General features: G+C 50.8%; 1 protein-coding gene across 1 annotated transcript in view; it reads left to right on the top strand.

The window, feature by feature from the left end:
- Window positions 1–362: 362 nt before the first annotated feature.
- Window positions 363–23,813, top strand: part of LOC119970911 (adhesion G-protein coupled receptor G6-like) — a 319,332-nt gene continuing 295,881 nt past the window's right edge. Inside the window, exon 1 of the mRNA XM_038806021.1 lies at window positions 363–574. The gene's annotated coding sequence lies outside the window, so the exon portion shown is untranslated. The remainder of the gene's footprint in view (window positions 575–23,813) is intronic.

A 23,813-nucleotide genomic window follows, 5' to 3' on the forward strand; every position in this document is an offset into this window, starting at 1 on the left:
ATCATTTAAGATGCATTTGGACAGATATATGAACGGGCGGGGAACAGAGGGAAGTAGATCGTTGGAAAATAGGTGACAGGTTTAGATAAAGGATCTGGATCGGTGCAGGCTGGGAGGGCTGAAGGGCTTGTTCCTGTGCTGTAATTTTCTTTGTTCTTTGTTCTAACCAGTAATGCTTCTCCCCCACCCCTTTATCACCCCTTTATATCCTCCAACGTTCATTGGAGGTTAACATCGAATGGTCAAACAGGAACCATGACTCACTTGGCGTTAGAAATGTGGTTGGCTAGAGCCAAGCTATCTGTTAGAGGAAGGAAATGATATGTAAAACAAGACTAAGATAACCAACTCGGACTTCTGCTAAAAACAAACTGCTCAAAAAGTGGAACGTTGCAGGAACCCCTGTGCAGAATTATTTATAACCTGTTACTCTTAGAACACCACAGCTTCACGTTGAAAGGAAACGCGAGAAATATTTGGGAAAGTATCGGTGCGAAGAAGGTGACTGTTCCCGATCAACGACTGTTCTCCACCTCCACAAAGTGGAATATTACTACTGCGAGCTTCGACTCTGGTGAGTCAGTTTCACTATCGTCCGTCTTCTGTATTGTGCAATTCTCCAATCCTGAGGCTAAGTGCTGGTGCCAATGGAGGTTCTGTGGTGTTTCACGATGGAAAAGTAGGAGCGAAGCACTCACCGATTTCGGTACCGGTGAGGGGTTAGCACCGGTGATGCGTGGAACGCGCATAAAACGGTCGGAGAATCACCGGATCCCAGGCCGCACATGCGCAGGGCTGGCAAGTGCTGTACCAGGTACCCGTGCCTAACCCGACCCCACAGCCCACATGCTGGCCACACCCCACCACTCCCCTCAGCCCTAGCAGAAGCCCCTCGGCCAGCGGCATGGATCTCGGCCGAGTGTGGCGGCGCTGGCCACTGTCCGCAGCTGGCATGCCAGGCTCCCGACTGCTGGGACCACAAGTTGCGCACACCGTCGGGAACTTGGCCCATCGCAGGTGGAGCATCGCGGTTGGACAGGCTGATGGTGATCCGACAGGGTTGCGACTGCGCATGGCACGTGTCCCGATGACGCCGATTTGGAGGGAGGGGAGCATCGCGAACCAGCGTAAACCGGCACCTGCCCCAATTTTGGAGTTGGGAGCTATTCTGTGCTCAATCGCCGTTCTCGATTTCACAGTTGGGTTATGGAAAATTCCACCCTAAATGTTAACTCAGCTAGTTTCTGTGACTATCAGTTATGCATTAGTTGTGGTTAATTGGGCAGTACTCCTGGCTCTGAGTCTGAGAGCTGCAAGGTCGAGTCCCACTTCAGGGATTTGAGACCAGGCATGCAGTAATGTGGAGAGGTTACTTGTTGGAAGTGTGGTCTTTCCGGTGAGATGTTAAACTGAGACCAAGGGCTGGATTCTCCGTTGCTGAGGCTAAGTGAGAGGCGCCAACGGAGGATTTGTGGTGTTTTGCGTCAGGAAATTAGGCGCAAAACCCTCACCGATTCCGGTACCGGTGAGGGGCTAGAACCGGCGACATGTGGAACACCTGTGGAACGCGCGGAAAACTGTTGGAGAAGTGCCAGGTCCCGGTTCCATATGCGCAGGGGTGACCAGCTGCAGCCACGCCTGCCTATACCCCCCATCCACGCACCGGTCACACCGGGAAACATGGTGCTGGCCATGCTGGACCACGTACCACCCCACCACCACCCCACAGCTCCTGGCCACCCCCGCCACTCTCCTTGAGCCCTGGCAGAAACCCCCTGGCCAGCGGCATGGATCTCGGTCAAGTATGGCGGTGCGGGACACTGTCCGCAGCCGGCACGCCATGCTCCCGACCGCTGGGACCACACGTGGCCCATGCCATCGGGAACCCGGCCATTGGATGCAGAGCATCTCGGTTGGGCTGGCACTCCGAAGGGGTTGCGACTGGGCGCGGTGCGTGGCCCGATTATGCCAATTTGGAGGAGGCGGAGCATTGTGAACCGCCGTCAAATTCCTCGCTCAACCACATCATACAATTGATCATAACTTCAGGGGGGGTTATAATGGGTGGGTAAGGAGCTGAGTTGCCCCAAGGCTATTTTCCACCCTCAAGTTTAGTTGATTCTCAGCAGCCTGTTCCAGCTGAGACTGGTTGTGAGGAATTCTGCCTCCCCAGGTTAGTGATGGTATCAGCCTGGAAACCACCTTGGCTGAACTCATTTTCAGGGAAGGATGGAGCGTGTTTGTGGCAGGGAGACCACTACCAGAATGCCCAGAAACTTTCCAGACACAGGAATGACCGCTCAGTTGCTGCTGCTTGCAACATGGGAGACAAGAGTTTCTCTTTCAGTCCCTCATGTCTCTCCTCCTTCATAGAATCAAAGAATGGATACAGCACAGAAAGAAGCCTTTTTTCCCTGCCTTCGATATGGGTTTGGAAAGTTATATTGAAGGAGGTCCACAGGTCACTGAAAGGGGCAACACAATTGGAGAAGATAGTCAAGAGGGCATACGGCCGGGGCATTGAGTATAAGAATTGGCAAGTCATGTTGCAGCTGGACGGAACCTCAGTTCGGCCACATTTGGAGTATAGTGTTCACTTCTGGTCACCACACTACCAGAAGGATGTGGAGGCTTTAGAGAGGGTGCAAAAGAGATTTACCAGGATGTTGCCAGGTATAGAGGGCATTAACTATGATGAGAGGTTGAATAAACTCGGTTTGTTCTCACTGGAACGACGGACGTTGAGGGGCGACCTGATAGAGGTCTACAAAATTATGAGGGGCATAGACAGAGTGGATAGTCAGAGACTTTTTCCCAGGGTAGAGGGGTCAATTACTAGGGGGCATAGGTTTAAGGTGTGAAGGGAAAAGTTTAGAGGAGATATACGAGGCAAGTTTTGTTACATAGAGGGTAGTGGGTGCCTGGAACCCGCTGCTGGAGGAGGTGGTGGAAGCCGGGACGATAGTGACATTTAAGGGGCATCTTGACAAATACATGAATAGGTTGGGAATAGAGGGATACGGACCCCGGAAGTGTAGAAGATTTTAGTTTAGACGGGCAGCATGGTCGGCGCAGGCTTGGAGGGCTGAAGGGCCTGTTCCTGTGCTGTACTTTTCTTTGTTCTTTGTTTTCTGAGGCTTGGCAAGGTTATGACTGTCACTGAGGCTTGTGAGCCCAGAGGGAAGGAATCCAGGAGAGTCAGCCTCTGTAATTTTCCAACAGGTTTGAGGTTCCCTCAGCTTGTTTGGATGGGTCTGGGGGCAGCAGTGTGGGTGACCATGGCACCATTGCCATTTGAACCCATGCGCATGTTATTAACAGGCTGGGCACTGGATTTGCCATGCCTCCGTGATGCTCCAGCCCTCTGAACTGGGATTCACAAGGGTGTGTACTGGTGGAAGCATTTGCCAGCGTGGCCCTGATGCGGTGCACCTTGTGGTGGGCCTTGGAGGTAAGTATTTAAGATAGGTGCCCCCAAAGTCCACCGGAGGGCCCACCTCCCCCCCACACAATGCAAATCCTACCACCCCGCCTCCCTCAGCCCCCAATCAGAGACCCCACCAGACTCCCTATTAGAGACCCCCATCAGGGTGGGGGCCTCTGGTTGGAGGGTCTGATGGTGGGATCGTGGGGGGGGGGGGGGGGGCGGGGGAACCATTGGGTCACCCTCATGGATCAGTTGGTTGGGGGGGGGGGGGGGGGGGGGGGGGGGAAGTGCCCCAGCAATTCCTGTGTTGGGGGGGGGGGGGGGCGATGGACAATGCTCTTACCCATCAGCAGGGGGCAGGATGGTTGCTGCACTTCGCCATTGTCCGCTCGCTCAAAATTACGGCCCAACAATAGGATTTGCGGCGGAATGTCTTGCGATGTCTGCCGTGCGGAAATGTATGTAGCTGAGGAGAGTAAATTGCTTCTGGTCACCGCTCCAAGTGCCAGCACTAACCAGAAGCGATTCAGCTCCGGCAGGAGAACAAGTCTCCCAAATGGAGATTTACTCGCTGCTGGGCGAATCAATGTGTTACTTTTGATTCACTCTATTGTAATTCCATAAAGCTCTTGAATTGAATATGTTTACCTTGTTCTCCATGTCTGTCATTCAGCTGGTTAAAAATTGTACCAGGGAACCTGATCTCATTGTCTCGCAATCCATTTGTCTTAGTTTATGAGACTCTTATTGCCTAACACGCAATCCAGATATACTCCAGGGGGTCTGTAGTCAGATTCTCTATCGACTGTTCGACTACCTTAGGCATCACTTCAATCTGGGATTCTGTGATATTATTAGAATCAATTGAATGCCTGCAATGGGCTAGGGTTTCTACGACAACTACCATTACTTCCCCTGTCTTCAAGCTACTCTGTAAGCTTATTTTTAACACTGTTCCAGAATCTGATAGAATCCCTGCAGTACAGAAGGAGGCCATTCAACCCATTGGGTCTGCACTTACCCTCTGAAAGAGCACCCCGCATAGGCCCACTCCCCAGCCCTATCCTTATCTAATTTACACATATTTGAATACCATGGTCAATCCACCTAACCTGCACATGTGGGAGGAAACCGGAGCACCCAGAGGAAACCCACCCAGACATGGGGAGAATGTGCAAACTCCACACAAGACCAGACACCAATTTTCTGAAGTACGTTTTTTCCTTCCTCTGAGAATATTGCAGTTTCTTTTAATATCCCTCCTGGAAAACATTGTCTTCATCCCACAACATTAAGGATTGATTCGTCCCTGTATCTTGTAACATTTTAATATTTTTTTCCCCTTTGATTAGGCTACATGGAAATATTTTATCCTGGCACACAAATTGTTAAAACCGGGTTGCCACCTGCTGGTCATTCTGCCCCTGCGCAAGTTGTGTTTACATGTTCCCTCCTATTGTCTGTTCTGTTACTCAGTTTACAAATCCCACCTGCTTCTCCTGTTCTCCAGCCTCAAATTCATATTTCCAGTTTTAAGATGTGTAACACCCGACTTCCGGTGGCTGCGATCTGCTGAGCGGACGCACATCAGGTGGCTTTCCTCCCGGTTGGACCCAACACAGTGAATTTGCCTCCTACAGTTATTTGGTTACCTACGTTGCCTCCTTGTTTAAGAAGGGTAGCAAGAATAAGGGTAGCAGGGAACTACAGGCCGGTGAGCCTTACGTCAGTGGTAGGGAAATTACTGGAGAGAACTCTTCGAGACAGGATCTACACCCATTTGGAAGCAAGGTATCGTATTAGCGAGAGGCAGCACAGTTTTGTGAAGTGGAGGTCGTGTCTCACTAACTTGACAGAGTTTTTCGAGGAGGTCACAAAGATGATTGATGCAGGTCGGGCAGTGGATGTTGTCAATATGGACTTCAGCAAGGTCCCTCATGGCAGACTGGTACAAAAGGTGAAGTCACACGAGATCAGGGGTGAGCTGGCAAGATGGATACAGAATTGGCAGGTCATAGAAGGCAGAGAGTAGCAATGGAAGGTTGCTTTTCTGATTGGAGGGCTGTGACTAGCGGTGTTCCGCAGGGATCAGTGCTGGGACCTTTGCTGCTGGTAGTATATATAAATGATTTGGAGGAAAATGTAACTGGTCTGATTAGTAAGTTTGCGGACGACACCAAGGTTGGTGGAATTGTGGATAGCGATGAGGACTGTCAGGATACAGCAGGATTTAAATCGTTTGGAGACTTGGGCGACGAGATGGCAGGTGGAGTTTAATCCGGACAAATGTGAGGTAATGCATTTTGAAAGGTCTAATACAGGTAGGGGATATACAGTGAATGGTAGAACCCTAAAGAGTATTGACAGGTAGAGAGATCTTGTTGTACAGGTCTACAGGTCACTGAAAGGGTCAACACAGGTGGAGAAGGTAGTCAAGAATGCATACGGCATGCTTGCCTTCATTGGCCGGGGCATTGAGTACAAAAATTGGCAAGTCATGTTGCAGCTGCATAGAGCCTTAAGTTAGGCCACACTTGGAGTACAGTGTTCAATTCTGGTCGCCACACTACCAGAAGGATAGTGACGTTTAAGGGGCATCTGGACAAATACATGAATAGGATGGGAATAGAGAGAGCCTGTTTGACAGCCCAAAACAGATTCCGACTTGGATGAGGGAGTTGAAGGGTGGGTCAGTAAATTTGCAGACGATACGAAGATTGGTAGAGTTATGGACAGTGAGGAGGACTGTTCTCGGCTGCAAAGAGCCATAGATAGGATGCAGAGCTGGGCTGAGAAATGACAGGTGGAGTTTAACCCTGAAAAGTGCGAGGTTGTCCATTTTGGAAGGACAAATATGAATGCGGAATACAGGGTTAACGGTAGGGTTCTTGGCAATGTGGAGGAGCAGAGATATCTTGGGGTCTATATTCATAGATCTTTGAAAGTTGCCACTCAAGTGGATCTCTTTCTGTGAAGAAGGCCTATGGTGTGCTAGCGTTCATTAGCAGAGGGATTGAATTTAAGAGCCGTGAGGTGATGATGCAGCTGTACAAAACCTTGGTAAGGCCACGTTTGGAGTACTGTGTGCAGTCTGGTTGCCTCATTTTAGGAAGGATGTGGAAGCTTTGGAAAAGGTGCAAAGGAGATTTACCAGGATGTTGCCTGGAATGGAGAGTAGGTCTTACGAGGAAAGGTTGAGGGTGCTCGGCCTTTTCTCATTAGAACGGAGAGGGATGAGGGGCGACTTGATAGCGGTTTATAAGATGATAAGGGGAGTAGATAGAGTAGACAGTCAGAGACTTTTCCCCCGGGTGGAACAAACCATTACAAGGGGACATAAATTTCAGATGAATGGTGGAAGATATCGGGGGGGATGTCAGAGGTAGGTTCTTTACCCAGAGAGTAGTGGGGGCATGGAATGCACTGCCTGTGGAAGTAGTTGAGTCGGAAACATTAGGGACCTTCAAGCGGCTATTGGATTACGTGGATTACGGTAGAATGATGGGGTGTAGGTTAATTTGTTCTTAATCTAGGACAAAAGTTCGGCACAACATCGTGGGCCGAAGGACCTGTTCTGTGCTGTATTTTTCTATGTTCTATGTTCAATGATACCTGGGGATCCAAATAGCCAGAGACTGGACACAGATCCACAAGTGGAACCTGACCAGCCTGGTGGAGGAAGTTAAAAAGCACCTGCAAGAGGTGGGGCTCACTCCCACTCTCCCTGGGGGGAGAGTGCAGATGATTGAAATGAATGTACTGCCGAGCCTCCTCTTCCTGTTTAGATCCATATCGATCTTCATCTCCAAGGCCTTCTTCCAAAAAATAGACAGCTTAATCATGGCGTTTGTGTGGTGGGGGTAAGAATCTAAGAGTTCCCAAACCACCACTGCAGAGGAGAAAAATCAAAGGTGCAGTACTACCACTGAACAGCATCTGCAGAAAGACTGAGGGGATGGATAAACAAACCCAATTCAGAGTAGGTGCGGATGGAGGAGGCCTCCTGCAAGGGGACGACCCTCCGGGCTGATGGAACCATCAATTCACCAGACACGTGTTTCCGATATGAATCTAGGCTTTAATCGACTTACTTCAGAGCCAGCCTGTTACCCGTTGATGAACTCTTAGTGAACTCAGGCTGACTCTGGACAAGGGTACTTATACAGCAGCACTAGGGGGAAGAGTCATGGGCGGAGCCAAGGGTGGAGCCCAGTACAAGTTCCTGAGTACTCCCAGCGCTACTCCCCCTAGTGGTTGGATATCACTACTGCACTTACAAAGACAGTGTGAATTATCATATCATATATTACATTCACCACACGGGCCTTGGCTACAATAGTGCTCCCATCCCCTCGGCAAAATATACATCAAGCCCAGCGGTAGCGGCTACATTGGGTGGGTCCAATTAAGACAGCACTTCGGGCTGACTAGGATGCCCCAATGCCTCCATCTGCGGCAACCACAAATTCCCCCCAGTCATGCCAGACACTACCTTTAGGAAATGGAGATGGGACGGGGGCACACTGACAGTTAGGGACTTTTACATTGGGTACAGACTGGCGACACTGGACCAACTGAAGGAGGAATGGGAACTGCTGACAGGACAGGAAATGAGACATCTGCAAATAAAGCACTTCCTCCGCAAAGTGATAGTCGGGTATCCTGGGGTCCCGTCGACTACACTATTAGAGGATCTGATAAATACAGACAGTAAATGTACGAACAGCTATTGGACAGAGCCCGAACGCCACTGGACAAGACCAGACGGAAATGGATGGATGAACTGGGGACAGAAGTGGGGTGGGACTCTGGAGCGAAGCACTGAGTAGGGCCAAATTCACCTCCTCCTGCGCAAGGCTCAGCCTCATGTAGTTCAAAGTGGTGCACAGAGCGCACCTGACCAGAACCCGAATGAGCAGGTTCTTCCCGGAGGTGGAGGACAAATGTGAACTGTGCTAGAGGGACCGGGGGGGGACGGGGGGGGGGGGGGGGGGGGGGGGGGGGACCATAGAGCACCTGGGGGGGACGGTTGAAGATGAGAAAGGGGTGGAGAGACATAAAAGGGACAACACGGGAGGAAGGGGGCAACCCCCCCACCCTGCCCCAGCCACAGGGGAAACATGGCCAAAGCTGATGGGGGAAGAAAATAAAGAGGGGATGAAGTGGAGAGGAAGGGGTGGGGAAACACCTCCTCCCGCAAACCAACCAGGGGGGAATGCAAGGGGGTGTGGGTGGGAAGGGGGCAGGGAGGGACGGGCTGTGAGGGGGTGCGGGAGGGACCACAAGCTGATCCAGATGGCAGCAGACTATATAAGAACATAAGAACATAAGAACTAGGAGCAGGAGTAGGCCATCTGGCCCCTCGAGCCTGCTCCGCCATTCAATGAGATCATGGCTGATCTTTTGTGGACTCAGCTCCACTTTCCAGCCCGAACACCATAACCCTTAATCCCTTTATTCTTCAAAAAACTTTACCTTAAAAACATTTAATGAAGGAGCCTCAACTGCTTCACTGGGCAAGGAATTCCATAGATTCACAACCCTTTGGGTGAAGAAGTTCTTCCTAAACTCAGTCCTAAATCTACTTCCCCTTATTTTGAGGCTATGTCCCCTAATTCTGCTTTCACCCGCCAGTGGAAACAACCTGCCCGCATCTATCCTATCTATTCCCTTCATAATTTTAAATGTTTCTATAAGATCCCCCCTCATCCTTCTAAATTCCAACGAGTACAGTCCCAGTCTACTCAACCTCTCCTCATAATCCAACCCCTTCAGCTCTGGGATTAACCTAGTGAATCTCCTCTGCACACCCTCCAGCGCCAGTACGTCCTTTCTCAAGTAAGGAGACCAAAACAATATAGGGGAACTTAAGGGAAGGAACAGACAAACCGTCTATTGTACAGTGAATGAACACGGCTAGCAATGAACATAATTGTTGGTAATTTTTGAAAATGCCAAAAGAAAGCTTTTTAAGGAAGATTTGGAACACCCTGCGGCCAATTATTTAATCTCCAGGATAGTGATTTGGTATGGCTCAGTTTATTACAATGAAAACATCTGACATTTTTCAGACCTCTCACCCCTTCAACAGACTCTGTTGCATTTTGAGATGCAACCTTCTTAGAGTTTCCGAACTCCTTCTCTGGCTGACCTGTCCTCTCTTGCACCTTCCCAATTTCCAGCTTTCACCAATTTCAAATTGGATCAAAGTAAAGGCTTTGGCCCATGAATCAGTTCATAATCTTTTGAAAGCTCTGCATCTAGTCTGGCAGTTCTAATCCAAGGATGTCTTTTTATGATTCAAGACAAGAGGCCCCAATTTTCTGTAATGAAGCTTACTGATGTTATTTATGATTAATGTAAGGAATTGGTACATACATTGTATTTTATATCTGTTGCAGTAATATTATTAAAGAAACTACGTTAAGGTATCTAGACTCAGTGGCTGCAAAAGGTCAATTAAAATGTGATAAAAGTGAGATCATTGTTCATTCCAAATATATATGTGTTTGCAAAGAGAGGCATAAGTGTTTTTTTTTACGATTGCTGGAGAGTAGATAATGAGACATTGGGTGGGATTCACCGACCACCCACCGGGCCGGAGAATCGCCAGGGGGGGTGGGGGTGGTATGAATCCGTCCCACCGCCCCGACGCCGGCTGCCGGATTCTCCGGTGCCGGTTTTTTCGGTGGAGGTGGGAATCACACCACACGCCGGTCGGGGGCTGTTTGGAGTGGCCCCCTTCGGCGGGTCCCGCCGATGTATATTACACCAGGTCAATACCGGTGGGACCTGGCTCTGCGGGTGGGCCTGCGGAGTCCTTGGGGGGGGCGCGGGGGGATCTGGCCCCGGCGAGGGGGCCCATGGTGGCCTGGCCTGCGGTCGAGGCCCACCGATCCACGGACGGTCCTCTGCCGTGCAAGCACCCTTTCCCTCTCCGCGCCGGCTGGTGTAACAGCCTGCCATGGCCGGCGCGGAGAAGACCCCCCCCGCACATGCGCTGGGATGATGCCAGCACAACGCTGGCGCTCCAGCGCATGCACCTACTCGCGCCCGGCTGGCGGAGGCCCCTTCGGCGACGGTTGGCACGGCACTAAGCCCCTCCGCTGCTGGCTGGCGTGGCGCCAACCCACCCGGCGCCGGCCTAGCCCCTGATGGTGCGGTGGATTCTGCACCTTCCAGACGGCCCGACGCCAGAGTGGTTCACGCCACTCCTCGTCGCCGGTATAGCCCGCCCCGCTGGTTAGGAGTGAATCTCGCCCATTGTAATTCGACTTAGGTAAGCAGGTGGAACATGGCTCAGTGGTTAACACTGGGACTGGGTTGTGAATCCCAGGGCCTGGGACCTGTCCATGTGGAGTTTGCATATTCTCCCGGTGTCTGCGTAGATTTCAATCCCACAACACAAAAGATGTGCAGGTGAGGTGGATTGGCCACGCTAAATTGCCCCTTAATTGGAAAAAAAATAATTGGGTACTCTAAATTAATTTAAAAAAAGGTAAGCAGGTGGAATAAAAATGATGAAATGAATGGGAGAAGTCAAGTCTGTCTGTGGTTTGACAGTCTGATGCAAGTATGAGACTTCTGGAGCTTTCAGCTGAACCACCGCTTTTGCCAAATGTTGTCAGTTGAAGCAATAGTCTGACACATCCAGTGGGCTGCCCCAGCTCCATCTATCCAAGTAGTCATATCCAAGACAGTGCAGAAGCAGGCCATTTGGCCCATCAAGTCTGCCCTTGGAAAGAGCATCCTACTTAAGTACCTACTTAAATACCTAATATTTTATTTTAATTTTGTAAGACTGTGAGGATACCTCGCTCCAGGATTGATTTCATGAAGAAATAGGGATATGGTATATTGAAGCAAACTTTATTACTAACACAATACTGAACTATCTTTTAACACAAGAAAGCAGCTTAGAATTACCACTTAAACAATGCGAATCAACGCAGTGACACGATAACCCTTAACTTCTATCATTACTTCCTTTCAAACAACAAAAACATCTCAGATCCCAATCCACTTTTAAATTCAGTTAGCAGCCTCAGGAATAATTACTGTACAGAGATGTTTGGATTCTCCACTTTGAGAAAGAGAGATCTTTTGAGACTGGTTGAAAGAAAGAGACCTGCCACCCTGTCAGGATAATACAGAATCTCTGGCTTTCTTCACAAACCTTCTCAGCTCACATTCCAGCTAAAAGCTAACTCTGAAAACCTTAACATCTGACTGCTTCAACTGCTGGTCCTCCCATTAACGACATCATCTCACAACTGAACTCAGTGGTCGGGATTCTCCATTGGTTGACAACAAAATCGCAAAACGCAATTGGGCGGAGAATAGGTTCTGACGCCAAAATTGGGCCGGGTGCCGATTTGAAGGCAAATCGCAATTCTCCATCACCTTGACAGCAGTATCAATGCATTCCGGAACCCACATCCAGTAAACACTATTTACCTGTCATTAGTGGGCACGACACAGTATTCTCCAAGGCCTCCGCGATGCTCCGCCTCTGATGGACCAAGTTCCCTACTGCACGGTTCACTTGTGCTTTTAAAGATAGTGAATCTGGCGTTGTGGCTGTTGAGGGAGATAGAAGGGGCAAGACACAGAGGCCTGACTGTGGGCTGCCGGGCCAGACACTGGCCGGGCTGGCTGGGGTGGGGTGGGGAAAGGGGGTGACGGGGCTCAGGCCGAGTGAGCTCCCATGGGTCTGAAGATATATCCAATCATGGACCGCCATTGCCGTGGCCTGCAAAGCAGCCATCTTGCTGCACACTCCACTGACCCACCTTGGCCCCTGGTTCTGCAGATTTACACTGGCTGTAAGGGGGCCCCCACCCCACACCCAATTCTCCGCCATACCCCCGCAACCCAGCCACTACCCGCCGGTGACCCACTCAGTGCAACACCCACTATAGCCCCCACAGGGGTGTCGGGCGGGGGCCGCCAAGCATATCGCTGGCAAGGGACAGACACCAGGGCCAGAGGCTTCCACAGTGCCCTATGAGCACTTGCAAATGACAGGCCATTCTACACCAATTGAAAGGGGTTCCACTCAATTAACGTATAGCTGATATGTGACATTGCACGTCTGCACCCGATACCCGGGCAGTGTGCATGACACCTTCATCCTGTACACTCGACAATTCCTGACATGTTCAAGACTGCCCCCCCCCCCCCCCCCCCCTCTCCACCCCCACCCCCACCCCAACACTGCAGTGTTGGCTCCTGGGCGACAAGGGCTATCCACTGCGGTCGCGGCTGATGACACCTATCTGGAGACCACAGACCGACATGGAGATTTGCTACAACAACGCCCATACAACAACCAGGAGCGTGGGAACCCAGGCCATTCACAACATCCGCCCATTCCCCCCCCCCCCCCACACCATCTCTGGCCAACCCAGATCAACCCACCACTCATATCCATCTGACAGGTTGTAATTGTGTGAACATGCGTTTAATGTGACAGCATATATGCAGATTTGTGCCCTAGTCCCTATAACTAAATTGTGCCCTGCACCCGTGCCAACTCAACTAGTGTCTAACATTCTGGCTTTACGGGCCCTAACACGATGTCTTGGTGGACCCCCAGATGAGTGGAGGCGGACTGCTGTGATTCCCGCCCTGCGACCTGAGTCCCATTTGGCGCTGTCTTCCGGCACATCCCTGTGGGAGTCACCAGGCATGGCCCCCATCACTTCCTCCTCCTTCTGGGTGCCCGATGGCCCCCCAAGATTACTGCATGGGATGGGGGTTCGAGCGGAACTATCCCCCGCGGTTCCCTCAGCATCTGCAGCTTCCAGTTCTGGAGGCCTGCTCTGCTCTCCACCAGGGTCTGCATGCTCATGGAGCACAGGGAGTGGACCATCTCCGTCTGGGACTGCAACACACCACACTGCATCTGTGCCACCTCCCTCTGAGTCTGGGCCACCTCCCCATGGGACTGGACCACCTCGCCCAGTGTATGCGCAACGCTGGCCAGCACCTGGGCAATGCCGCTAGCGTTCCCAGCCATGGCCTGCAGTGACGGGGCCATGCTGAGGAACGATGCTGCACTATCCAGATGGCTCTGGCACATGGCTGCCTGTGAGAGAATTCCCCAGGCCTTGGACACGCTGATCCATAGCCGAAACAGTCGCCCCCAATGCCTCCACTGCTGGCGCCATGCATGCGGTGTCAGCCTGGGTGACACGCATGACTGGCACCACCCCCTGATCCTGCACTCGGATGGACTCCTCCACCTGCACCTGCAGGTGCTCGATGCCCGCTGTCATCTCCTCTTGTGGTCCCTGGGTCTCTGACTGCTTCTGCACTGCGGCTGGGGACTGGATGGTCCAGACGCCGGGACCCATCTGGATTGCAGCTGGTTCCTGGACCCGCTCTCCGAACATCCGGCCCCTCGCTGCTCCTACCTCCACCTACTGTACCGGATGCGATGTGTGGTGTGCAATAGGTAGTGCCACAGGAGCATCTTCACTAATGTGCCCAACCGAAGTGATAGTCTCAGAGATAATGGAGGGTGTTAGAGACAGCTCTGATGGAAAGTCAGAGTCATCTTCCGACCCGAGCTCTGGGGTGTCCTGTGTCTCGGGCAGAGGGCTGGTGTTCGGACTGCTCATCCCGCCAGTTCTCGGCTGTCGGGGGGCACCGGCTCTGGCACTGGCTCGGAGCGGGGCTCTCTGGATGGACCTGCCCCATCTCCGGCAGGTCCTAAGACACAAGGAGACATTTTTTTTTTTCAAGTATTTTTATTAAGGTTTTGCAGAAATTTTCCTAATAAAACAGTAGTAACCATAATAACAAAACAAATGAGAACAAACATAGTGCAAAAAGAGAATGTAAAATAACAATTAAATAGGCTTTCCCACGCAACCCAGTCTTCCCACACCATCCCAATGAAGCACTCACCCCCCCCCACATACCCTTCCCCCTACCCCCTACACCCCTCCCCCCCCACCCCCCTCCCCCCCTCCCCCCACCCCCCTCCATCCCCCTCCCACCTCCCACCTCCCCCCTCCCACCTCCCCACCCCCACCCCCCTTCCCACCCCCACCCCCCTTCCCACCCCCACCCCCCCCTCCCACCCCCCCACCCCCCCACCCCCCCACCCCCCTCCCCCCTCCCCCCCACCCCACCCCTCCCCTCCCTCCCACCCCTCCCCCTCCCACCTCCCCACCCCCACCCCCTCTCCACCCCCCTCCCCCCTCCACCCCCTCCCCACCCCCCTCCCCCCCAGCCCCCCTCCCCCCCTCCCCCCCCTCCCCCCATCCCCTCACCCCCCCTCCCCCTCCCACCCCCCCTCCCCCCCAGCCCCCCTCCCCCCTCCTTGATCTTTGAACTAATGATCCTTGAAGCGAGGAGTTTCTCCCAGCAAATGGTGATTCCTGCACGATCTTTAGCTGAAGTGGTTTTATTCCATTTTGAATTAAAATACTGGTTGTATTAATTTCTGTTGCCTTATTTCAAACCAAATTCTCGGGCGAACGTGATATTCATCACAAAGTCACTGATGTGACCATCAATTCACAAGACACGTGATTGGAAGTGAACAGTGGTTTTAATAGTCTTACAACTGAGCCTGCCTGCGACGAGATGAACTGGCAGCAGGATCACAACTGCAGATCTTTGTACTTCTGGTTAGTGGGAGGAGCCATGGGCGGAGCCAAGGGTGGAGCCCAGTACAAACTCCTCATGTCCCCCTATGGGCAGAGCCGCGCAACTGCTCGTATACAGAGCTCACAAAGACACAATACATATAATACAACACAGTGTGAATTACAAGGATTAGGATTCACCACATTCACCCATTACAATTACCCTGTGACTACCGCACCGATCCAAAATTTGCATTGCAATCTTTTCCTACACATGCTCCACAAAGCATACAAAGTGGCAAAGATTGGTGGGAGACTAGAGGACTGGGAAATCTTTAGGGGCAACAGAAATCTACTAAAAAAGCTACAAAGAAGAGGAAGATAGAGTACAGTAGTCCCCCGTTATACCGCGCTCCGCGATATACGGCGGGGGGGCTTATGGACCCCAACTGTCAGCTTCCCTCTCCGGATCAAAGTGAGCCGGCTGCTGAAATTGACACTGCCGACTGATTGGAGGGAGAGAGCAGCCGGCAGTGTCAATTTCAGCGGCCGGCTCACTTTGATCCGGAGAGGGAAGCTGCTCTCTCACTGAAACAATCAGCCGGCCGCTGAAATTGACACTGCCGGCTGCTCTCTCCCTCCAATCCAACTTTTAAGTTGTTAAAAATGCAGCAGTGCTTGTTTTAATTAGATCCACGATGGGGGTTTTAAATTTATTTAAAAATCTATGCACGCGCTTCCCATTGTGAGTCTACGGGGGTCTGACCTCTCCCCCCGCCCCCCGTAGACTCACAATGGGAAGCGCATGCATAGATTTTTAAATAAATTTAAAACCCCCATCGTGGATATCCGCGGCTCGGATGCAACGCAGGTGGCTGTCTTGGACCCCAACACCCGCGTTATAAAGGGGGACTACTGTATGAGAGTAAACTTGCTCAGAATACAAACACAGACAGTAAAAGTTTTTACAAATATATAAAACAAAAAAGAGTGGCTAAGGTAAATATTGGTCCTTTAGAGGATGAGTTTTAATAATGGGAGATGAGGAAAATGGCTGAGGAACTGAACAGGTTTTTTGGGTCGGTCTTCACAGTGGAAGACACAAATAACATGCCAGTGACTGATAGAAATGAGGCTATGATAGGTGAGGACCTTGAGAAGATTGTTATCACTAAGGAGGTAGTGATGGCAAGCTAATGGGGCTAAAGGTAGACAAGTCTCCTGGCCCTGATGGAATGCATCCCAGAGTGCTAAAAGAGATGGCTAGGGAAATTGCAGATGCACTAATGATGATTTACCAAAATTCACTAGACTTTGGGGTGGTCCCGGTGGATTGGAAATTAGCAAACGTGACACCACTGTTTAAAAAAGTGAGCTTAACTTCGATAGTAGGGAAGATGCTGGAATCTTTCATCATGGAAGAAATAGCAAGGCATCTGGATAGAAATTGTCCCATTGGGCAGACGCAGCCTGGGTTCATAAAGGGCAGGTCGTGCCTAACTAATTTAGTGGAATTTTTTGAGGACATTACCAGTGCAGTAGATAACGGGGAGCCAATGGATGTGGTATATCTGGATTTCCAGAAAGCCTTTGACAAGGTGCCACACAAAAGGTTGCTGCATATGATAAAGATGCATGGCATTAAGGGTAAAGTAGTAGCATGGATAGAGGATTGGTTAATTAATAGGAAGCAAAGAGTGGGGATAAATGGGTGTTTCTCTGGTTGGCAATCAGTAGCTAGTGGTGTCCCTCAGGGATCCGTGTTGGGCCCACAATTGTTCTCAATTTACACAGATGATTTGGAGTTGGGGACCAAGGGCAATGTGTCCAAGTTTGCAGATGACACTAAGATGAGTGGTAAAGCGAAAAGTGCAGAGGATACTGGAAGTCTGCAGAGGGATTTGGATAGGTTAAGTGAATGGGCTAGGGTCTGGCAGATGGAATACAATGTTGACAAATGTGAGGTTATCCATTTTGGTAGGAATAACAGCAAATGGGATTATTATTTAAACAATAAAATATTAAAGCATGCTGCTGTGCAGAGAGACCTGGGTATGCTAGTGCATGAGTCACAGAAGGTTGGTTTACAAGTGCAACAGGTGATTAAGAAGGCAAATGAAGTTTTGTCCTTCATTGGTAGAGGGATGGAGTTTAAGACTAGGGAGGTTATGCTGCAATTGTATAAGGTGTTAGTGAGGCCACACTATTGTGTTCAGTTTTGGTCTCCTTACTTGAGAAAGGACGTACTGGCACTGGAGGGTGTGCAGAGGAGATTCACTAGGTTAATCCCAGAGCTGAAGGGGTTTGATTACGAGGAGAGGTTGAGTAGACTGGGACTGTACTCGTTGGAATTTAGAAGGATGAGGGGGGATCTTATAGAAACATATAAAATTATGAAGGGAATAGATAGGATAGATGCGGGCAGGTTGTTCCCACTGGCGGGTGAAAGCAGAACTAGGGGGCATAGCCTCAAAATAAGGGGAAGTAGATTTAGGACTGAGTTTAGGAGGAACTTCTTCACCCAAAGGGTTGTGAATCTATGGAATTCCTTGCCCAGTGAAACAGTTGAGGCTCCTTCATTAAATGTTTTTAAGGTAAAGATAGATAGTTTTTTGAAGAATAAAGGGATTAAGGGTTATGGTGTTAGGGCCGGAAAGTGGAGCTGAGTCCACGAAAGATCAGCCATGAATGGCGGAGCAGTCTCGAGGGGCCAGATGGCCTACTCCTGCTCCTAGTTCTTATCTCTGGTAATGTTTGGGGGCCTATAGAAAACTCCTACAAAGTGACCGCTCCTTTCCTATTTCTAACTTCAGCCCACACTACCTCAGTAGACAGATCCTCCTTAAATTGCCTTTCTGCAGGCATTATAGTATCCTTGATTAACAATGCTACTCCTCCACCTCTTTTATCACCTTCCCTAATCTTACTGAAACATCTAAACCCCGGAACCTGCAATAACCATTCCTGCCCCTGTTCTATCCACGTCTCCGAAATGGCCACAACATCGTAGTCCCAGGTACCAATCTATGATTCAAACTCACCAACCTTATTCCTGATGCTCCTCGCATTGAAGTAGACACACTTCAAACCACCTTCATGCCTGCAGGTCAACTCATGTGACCTTGGTACCTTCCTCAGTACTGCACTACCATCAACTTCCTGAACTCCATCAACGCTATCTCCTGGACTACAAATCAGTTTCCCATCCCCCTGCAAAATTAGTTTAAACCATCACCCCCCCCCCCCCCCCCCCCCACCCCACCCCGAAGAGCTGTAGCAAATTTTCCTCCCAGGACATTGGTGCCCCTCTTGTTCAGGTGTAACCCGTCCTGTTTGTACAGGTCCCACCTTCCCCAGAATGTGCTCCAATTATCTAAGTAACTGAAACCGTCCCTCCTACGCCATCCCTGTAGCCATGTCTTTAACTGCACTCTTTCCCTGGTCCTCATCTCGCTAGCACGTGGCACTGGCAGCAAACCAGAGATGACAACACGGTCTGTTCTTGCTCTCAGCTTCGACCCTAAATCATTGAATTCCTGTTTTACATCCCCGTCCATTTTCCTACCTATGTCGTTGGGACCGATATGAACCACGACTTGTGGCTGCTCTCCCTCCCCCTTAAGGATCCTAAAAACACTGTAGAACATAGAAAATACAGCACAGAGCAGGCCCTTCAGCCCACGATGTTGTGCCGAACTTTTGTACTAGATTAAGAACAAATCAATCTACATTCCTCTCTAATCCATGTACCTATCCAATAGCCTAACTGTACTTCGGTACATGTGACAATAAATATAAATCAAACAATCAATTAACAAGACAACGCAACCACTCAGCCAATCTCAGGTAGCATTCTCAGAAGTCTGAATCTAAAGCAATTGCTCTACATATAACCTATATTAAACTTGAATCGAGCACCTGATTTCCAGTTTAATTTCAGCATTGTAACTGCCAGCATGGAAATGTCTCATATTTACCAACACCCAGAAAATTACACCAATACAGAAAATTAAACAACTTCATCATTTTCAGAAAGTTACTTAACGATCAGAGACGTCAAGGACCTTGGCACCCGGGAGGCAACACACCAACCGTGTGCCTCTATCGTTGCCACAGAACCGCCTATTTGTACCTCTAACTGTAGAGTCTCCAATAACTAATGCTCTCCCCGCCATTGGCGCCGGCATGGTTCGCGCGCCGCTGGTCGGGGGCTGCATACCCACTCGATTCTCCGGCTGTAGCAAAAAACCCGAGTCCCACCAGCGCCGTTCTAACATGCTCTAAGCCGGCGGGACCTCGATGTTGAAGGGTCTGGGGGCGGCCTCTGGGGGTGGAGGGGGCGGTCCAACCCCAGGGGCGCCTCCGTTGTGGCCTGGCCCGCGATCGGGGCCCACTGATCGGTGGGCCGGCCTCTCGGGCTGGGGGCCTCTTTTCTTCAGCACCGGCTCCTGTAGCTCTACACCATTTGGTGTCAGCGCCAGCACGAAGAAGAAAGCCACTGCACATGCGCGCGTTGGCGCCGGTGCTACTGTGCATGCACGGACGGCCCGGCTCCCAGTTGATGCCGGATCGGCAGCTAGAGCGGCGTGGGCCACTCCAGCGCCATGCTGGCCCCCTGAGGGCCGGAGAATCGAGCGCCGGAAGGCCTGATGATTCCCGTTTTTACGCCAGGGTCAATACTTAGCCGCGTGATGGGAGAATGCCGCCCACGGTGATTCCAGAATGAGTTTTTCCAACCCGGTAAGTGATTCTCAATGAGATTATTCTCTTAAGGTCTAGCCTTCTTTTTACTTCTGATTGGCTTGAACTAATTTATAATTCACTCAATTTGACCAAACTGTCTTTTCATCAATTTAAGAGATCTATGTATTTAAATATATCGGTGCCAATTTCCCATTCCCTCGCTTGCCAATTTAATTAGAAAAACAGTTTTCGTTAAGAAATCATCAGCCCTCGACTGGCTGTTACTATAGAAACAGGACTACTCGTACTGGACAGCCACCCAATTTTTACCATACAATGGGACCTTTGAGCTAGTTGACGGCACTGACCTTGTAGTCTCAAGCAACTTGCTAATGTGAAACCTAAGAAATTACAGAGTATTATCCGGATTAACCCTTAGTGGATTCCCAGCTATTGTTGCACTGAAGTAATGCTTAATATGATTAACGTTAATTATTCTTAATGAGTTCTCAATTAAAGGCTCTATCATCTTCCCTTACTCTCATGGTTATAGCTTACTAGAAAAGTCAATTTCTATCAATGCCTTAATAAAATGTTTTTTTTAAGAAACGAAGTAGCTGGATGAACACTTGGCATGCCATAACATTCAAGGTTATGGGCCAACTGCTGGCAAATGGGATTAGGTAGACAGGTCAGGTGTTTTCCATGCTTTGGTGCAGACTCGATGGGCCTCTTCATGGAATCATAGAATCACTACAGTGCAGATGGAGGGCATTTGGTCCATTGAGTCCACATCAAACCTCTGAAAGAGCACCCTACCCCACTCCCCTGCCTGTAACACCATAACCCACCCACCTAACCTGCACTGTGGAAAGAAACTGGAACACCCGGAGGGAACCCACACAGACACAGGGGAAAAGTGCAAAATCTACACAGCCACCCAAGGTCATAATTGAATCCGGATCCCTGGTGCTGTGCAGTGCTAACCACTGTGCCAACCCATGGTAGCTAATGGAATGCCCTATACATTGGCCACACACTGGTCTCTCTCGATCTACAGTGCATTATTTAATCCTCCAGCTTAATGCTAAAAACAACCCTGATGCAGCATTGTCCATGGACACTCACATATTGACCTTTGAACCCAGAGACATCATCCTGCAGCCTCCTACAATCACCTTTGACATTCCTTCCATCACCCTTGCTCTGCCTTTGGTGACCCACGACCTACCCTTGACCCCTCATTCACCCTTGAGCTTCCCCACTGGTACAGGGGATCTGCCCTCTTCACCTATTACCCTTGACCTGCCATCTATATCCCTCACTCTATCATCCATTTTTTTTTATAAATGTTTTTATTCAGTTTTCATATTTTATATTGAACAAATTACAAATTGTTAGGAGAGAAAAAGAACAAAAAAAACAAACAAACACGCAAAAATTAACATACATATTTACAGGTAAGCATCTTCGTAGTAGTAACTGCGCCCGCGCCCCCCCCCCCCCCCCCCCCCCCCCTCAACATGTTTATTTAGTTTGGTTTTGGGCCTTAGCTAGCCATCAAACCCCCGTACCGAACCTGTAGCCCCCCCCCCCCCCTCCCGCTACCTTCCCCCGACTATTCTTCCTCTTGTACATTGGCCACAAATAGGTCCCGGAACAGTTGCATGAATGGCTCCCACGTCCTGTGGAAGCCGTCGTCCGACCCTCGGATGGCAAATTTGATTTTCTCCATTTGGAGAGATTCCGAGAGGTCGGACAGCCAGTCCGCAGCTCTGGGCGGTGCTGCTGACCGCCAGCCAAACAGGATTCTACGGCGGGCGATCAGGGAGGCAAAGGCAAGGGCGTCCGCCCTCCTCCCCAGGAATAGATCTGGCTGTTCTGAAACCCCGAAGACCGCCACTATCGGGCATGGCTCCACCCTCACTCCCACCACTTTGGACATAACCTCGAAGAAGGCTGTCCAGTACTCCACGAGTCTGGGGCAAGACCAGAACATGTGGGCGTGGTTGGCCGGGCCTCTTTGGCACCGTTCGCATCTGTCTTCCACCTCCGGGAAGAACCTACTCATACGGGTTCTTGTTAAGTGGGCTCTATGTACCACTTTTAGTTGCGTCAGGCTGAGCCTTGCGCACGTGGAGGTGGAGTTGACCCTATGCAGTGCTTCGCTCCAGAGTCCCCACCCTATCTCCATCCCCAGGTCGTCCTCCCATTTCCTTCTTGTTGCGTCCAGTACGGTGTCGTCCCTATCTACCAGTCGGTCATACATGTCGCTACAGTTCCCTTTCTCTAGGATACTTGCGTCCAGTAGGTCTTCCAGTAGTGTCTGTCGTGGCGGTTGTGGGTACGTCCTTGTCTCCTTTCGTAGGAAGTTTTTGAGCTGCAGGTACCGTAGCTCGTTCCCCCCAGCTAGCTGAAATTTCTCTGTCAGTTCGTCCAGTGTTGCGATCCTGTCGTCCGTGTATAGGTCCCTGACTGTCAGTGTCCCCCCGTCCTGCCTCCACCTTTTGAAGGTGGCGTCAGTCAGTGCTGGTGTGAACCTATGGTTGTTGCAGATGGGAGCCCTGTTCGACATTTTGGTCAGGCCAAGTTGCTGCCGCAGTTGGTTCCAGGATTGGAGGGTGGCTGTCACCACTGGGCTGCTAGAGTGTTTTTTGGGTGGGGATGGGAGTGCTGCCGTGGCGAGGGCCCGGAGGGAGGTTCCCATGCAGGAGGCCTCCTCCGCACGCACCCACTCAGCCTCTGGCTCCTGGATCCATCCCCTTACTCGCTCGGCTGTTGCTGCCCAGTGGTAGAATTGTAGATTCGGGAGGGCTAGCCCTCCCCTGGTTTTTGTTTTTTGTAAGACCTTCTTTGGGATCCTAGCATTTTTACCCCCCCATACGAACGCCATGATGAGTTTGTCCAGCGCTTTGAAAAAGGCCTTGGGGATGTAGATCGGAATGGATCTAAACAGGAAGAGGAACCTGGGCAGTACGTTCATTTTGATCGTCTGAACTCTCCCCGCGAGGGAGAGCGGGAGTGTGTTCCATCTTTGCAGGTCCTTTTTAACTTCCTCCGTCAGGCTGGTGAGGTTCCATTTGTGGATCCCTTTCCAGTCATGGGCTATTTGGATCCCCAGGTAGCGGAATTTATGTCGGGCTTGATTGAACGGCAGCCCCTTTAGTGCTGCCCCCCCCCCCCCCCTTGCGGGTGTACTGGGAAGATCTCACTTTTGCTCATGTTGAGTTTGTAGCCCGAGAAGGCTCCAAACTCTTTCAGGAGCGCGATGATTCCGTCCATGCTGCTTTGTGGGTCCGAGATATAGAGGAGCAGATCATCCGCATAGAGTGAGACTCTGTGCTCTCTACCTCCCCTTCGGATCCCCCTCCAATTTTTTGCTGCCCTGAGCGCGATTGCTAGCGGTTCAATTGCTAGTGCGAACAGCAGCGGGGACAGTGGGCATCCTTGTCTGGTGCCCCTGTGCAGCTGGAAGTATTGGGAGTTGGTATTGTTGGTCTGTACACTCGCCATGGGAGCGTTGTACAGGAGCTTTACCCAAGCGGTGAACCCTGTTCCAAGCCCGAACCGCTCCAGTACCTCTATGAGGTATTTCCACTCGACTCTGTCGAAGGCCTTTTCTGCGTCCAGGGAGACGATCACCTCTTGTGTTCTCTCCCCGGAGGGGGTCATTATCACGTTCAGCAGGCGCCTGATGTTCGCGGTAAGCTGTCTACCTTTGACAAAGCCCGTCTGGTCCTCTGTGACCACCTCAGGTACACAGTCTTCTAGCCTCTTGGCTAGGATTTTGGCCAGTATTTTGGCGTCTGCATTCAGCAGAGATATGGGTCTGTATGACCCACATTCCTTTGGGTCTTTGTCTTTCTTAGGTATCAGCGAGATTGAGGCCTGTGCTAACGTGGGTGGCAATGTGCCCCTAGCTAGCGAGTCTGTGAACATCTCCCGCAGGTGCGGGGCCAGCGCTGTCGCGAATTTTTTGTAGAAGTCCGCCGGGAATCCATCCGGTCCCGGCGCCTTCCCCGCCTGCATGGAGCTAATGCTGTCCATGATCTCTCCCAGTGCTAGTGGTGCTTCCAGATCCCGTTTTCTGCCCTCTCCCACAA

This window comes from Scyliorhinus canicula, chromosome 9 (genome assembly GCF_902713615.1).
Source record: "Scyliorhinus canicula chromosome 9, sScyCan1.1, whole genome shotgun sequence".
Classification (NCBI taxonomy): Eukaryota; Metazoa; Chordata; class Chondrichthyes; order Carcharhiniformes; family Scyliorhinidae; genus Scyliorhinus; species Scyliorhinus canicula.